The sequence below is a fragment of the Ruditapes philippinarum genome, unplaced genomic scaffold (assembly GCF_026571515.1).
Source record: "Ruditapes philippinarum isolate M1 unplaced genomic scaffold, ASM2657151v2 ctg3299_1_1_1_1, whole genome shotgun sequence".
Classification (NCBI taxonomy): Eukaryota; Metazoa; Mollusca; class Bivalvia; order Venerida; family Veneridae; genus Ruditapes; species Ruditapes philippinarum.
In genome coordinates, this window is record NW_026864452.1 from 124,063 (window position 1) to 128,082 (window position 4,020).

Consider the following 4,020-nt stretch of genomic DNA (forward strand, 5'->3'; position numbering starts at 1 on the left):
AATATAGTATGATTGTCGAGTTAGTATGATAGAGTATGAATGTTGTGTTAGTATGAAAGAAATAGAGTATGAATGTCGTGTTAGTATGATAGAAATAGAGTATAATTGTCTAGTTAGTATGATAGAGTATGAGTGTTGTGTTAGTATGATAGAAATAGAGTATGAATGTCGTGTTAGTATGATATAAATATAGTATAATTGTCTAGTTAGTATGATAGAGTATGAGTGTTGTGTTAGTATGATAGAAATAGAGTATGAATGTCGTGTTAGTATGATAGAAATAGAGTATGAATGTCGTGTTAGTTTGATAGAGTACGAGTGTCGTGTTAGTATGATATAAATAGGGTATGAATGTCGTGTTAGTATAAGAGAGTACGAGTTTCGTGTGAGTATGATATAGATAGAATATGAATGTCGAGTTGGTATGATAGAGTATGAATGTGGTGTTAGTATGACACTCGTATTAGTCTGATATAAATAGATTATGAATGTCGATTTAGTATGAAAGATTACGAGTCTCGTGTTTGTATGATATAAAGAGAGTATGAATGTCGAGTAAGTATGATAGAGCAAGAGTGTCGTGTAAGTATGATAGTGTACGAGTGTCGTGTTGGTAAGATAAAAAAATAGCATGAATGTCGAGTTAGAATGATAGAGTATGAGTGATGTGTTAGTATTATATAAATATAGTATGCATGACTTGTTTGTATGATATAAATATGAATAGAGTATATATGCCATGTAAGTATGCAGTTGTTAAAATACAAGCAAATTTAGTTCAAACATCAGAGGATCATTTGTTCAATTTTTATTTGTCAGATTATACAAAAGTAAAAGTATCACGCAAACCTATAATTATTACAACTTAATCATATTACAATGACGATCTAAACATAAAATAATGTCATCCTTAACATGAAATACTGGTGCTCTAAACCTATAATACTATCGTTATCAACAAAATTAATGACATTCTTAACATATAATAACGACACATTTTACCTATAATAACGAAATATAAAAAACAAAATCAACAAGGAAGGGCGGCGTTCGATGAACGCACACCCTAAACATATAATAATGACACCCTGAACATTATGCCCCCTAACAAATGACACCTATAATATATTGACACACTAAAAATTTATAACTTAAAAAACCCTTAACATTAAGAACCTTAATTAATGACACCTAAACCATATAATATGGGCATTCCCTTAATTAATGACCAAAAAATTTATGACACAGTTAATAAAAATGACCCCAAATGAAACCCTAAACAATAAGGCACCTTAATTAAAATACCCCCAAACTATATTGAAAACCCTTTAAAAATAAACATACCCTTTAGGGAATAGCAGTTTAGGGAACTGGTTTAGACAGGATTATTTTGCCCAAAGGACAGCTAAACTTTTTAAAGGTTTGAACCCAAAAAACTTTTTTTCCTAAAAGGGCCATCATTTTTTGTTATAAACGAATTAATTACCCTTTTTGTTTTTGCCCTTCCATTTTTACTAAATTATTTGCTTTAAATAATCATTTTATATTCATTTTAAAATTTTAAAACCCCCTTTCATTTTGTTTAATTTATTTTCAAAACATAAGAAAAAACGGTTCTTTTTTTAAATACATTTTTTTAATCAAAATTAAATAATTTAAAAAAAAATTTACCAAAAAATAAGAAACCACTTAAAAAAATTTACAAACATATAATAAAATTTAAATTAAACTAAACAATATGACTTTTATAACATTAAAACATTAATGCCTAAACAAAAGGGAACCCTGAATTGAAAATTACCTTTTTTCCCCTTTAAATTCGCACCTAAAATTTACGAAAAACCTTAAAAAAATTTAGGGCCCCCCCTTTTAGGTTTGGGACCAACCTAAAAATATAAAAAGGCTTAAAAGGTATAATATTTACCTAAAATGACACCAAAACATATATGACACCTTTTACATTAATACACCAAAATAAAATGACACCCAAAAATTTAAAAGACACCCTAAACATATAATGACACCCCTTTACTTAATATAATGACACCCTGGGCGCTTTAATGACACCTTAACCATATAATAATGACACCATAAACCTATTAATCTATATTGATAACAACATGACTCGAAAGCTTTAAACTGTCACTATTTCTTACGCTTTTAATATGTTTCATGCATATTTTGGTGGAACAACAATCACTTGATTTTAGACATGAATGAGACACGGTCTGCTGGGAACCGTCAAAACCACTTCAGACAGATATGTATATAATAATGACTTTAAAATATGATAATAATACTGATTTCAGTAGAATGGTGAAGTATCTATATATATATTCCTATTGCATTTTTTGTTTGTTTTACACGAGTAAAAAATAAAGAAAGACAGAACAGCACAAGTCAATTTATGTCCTAAAAATGAAAAAAAAACACCTTTAACAACTAGATTTTCAGCTCAGGCTTCCAAAGATAGTGTGACGATTACACATGTCCTCTCTATAAGTTACAACTTAATAATTACGTGACTAACTGTTTTCATTTTAATGCTGAAAGTAATATATAAATACATACAAGTATAATTGAATATAAAAAAAAAGTGTAAAAGTGTATTTACTACAATTTTAAGATATAGACACACCTTTTTGTCAGTGCAATTAGTTATTTGTTTGACTATATTGACATTGAAACTTGAATAATCAGTTACCCTCGGAAACTGAAGTAATTTATACGGGTTTGAATGTACATGGGGTTTAAATTAATCGTATTTTAGGTCCGAATCATTATACAACTTTATACATGTACATATACATGTACTTTATTTCTATATTTTTCTAAATTTAACCTCTATGTTTTGTGTATGTGAAATCACTCATTGTACGGCTTTACATATTGAAATTGATAAACAAAATATAATAATCATCAAAGTTTGTTGACATTTGAATATGAAATTTATTAAAAAAAACAGCGCCAGATTTATGTAAATTATTTATCCACGTGCTGCATAAAGTAATAATACGTTTATAGAGAAATATTAAACAAGATTTGTCAGAATTCCGAACTTGTTCCTAGGCAGTTTACAATCCCGTCGTAATTACACTGTTCCACCGGTCTCGTATTAAGAACAGAACAGAACAGAACAGAGCTGAACAGAAGCGTTAATCGTAATAAAATACTGAGAAAAAAAGAGAAATAACTCCAGAAATTAATCAATCTCAGGTAAATATTGCCATATACTACATGTTTATCTACAAGCTATGATATACCTGGGTAAGTCTGATTAAACAGTGTCTGGGATCACGTGACTTTTGAGCACATCGGGTCCTGTTGATTCCAAGTTGAAGGTCAATACTGAATGTTGGCATAAAGTAAAAACAACAATATAAATACAACACTTGTACAGAATTACCCCAACACTTTGGGTAAATCGTGCTGTAATATTTCATAACTGTACGCATTTGTTAAGACTGGTCATAATGATTTTTTGTTTCTCCTTTATTTATTTTTTTTAATTTTTATATGTAAAATCACCCTAATAAAATTATTTTACAATTAACAAATCAACACTGTCTTGAAATATTAAGAAGTTCAGATTGATAACTATCTTAAACAAAACCGAAGCTGATCAACATTATATTATGTTTCATTAATAAATAATTGTTTTATTGTCTTTCAGCCAAATGCTATATAACATTATTGAGCATATAAAATATATGCTCTGTTCTGATGGTAATGTTGTTATTTTATAAATTTCTTAATAATAAATAAATAAATCCTTTCAATATATGATATGTCACAATCACGTTAATTTCACGCTCTGACTTCTATATTTTGGAAATTGTATAACGTAAATCCAGTTTGGTTTATTCGAACAAATTACAATCTCAATTTATATAATTATTTCACGTTCTTTATAAGTTATTTTCCTAGAATTTATAAAGTTTATAACTCATTCAATATTCAATACAAAGTATAAATAAATAAAACAAAAATTTCTTAAATTCTTAAATCAGCGTTTATATG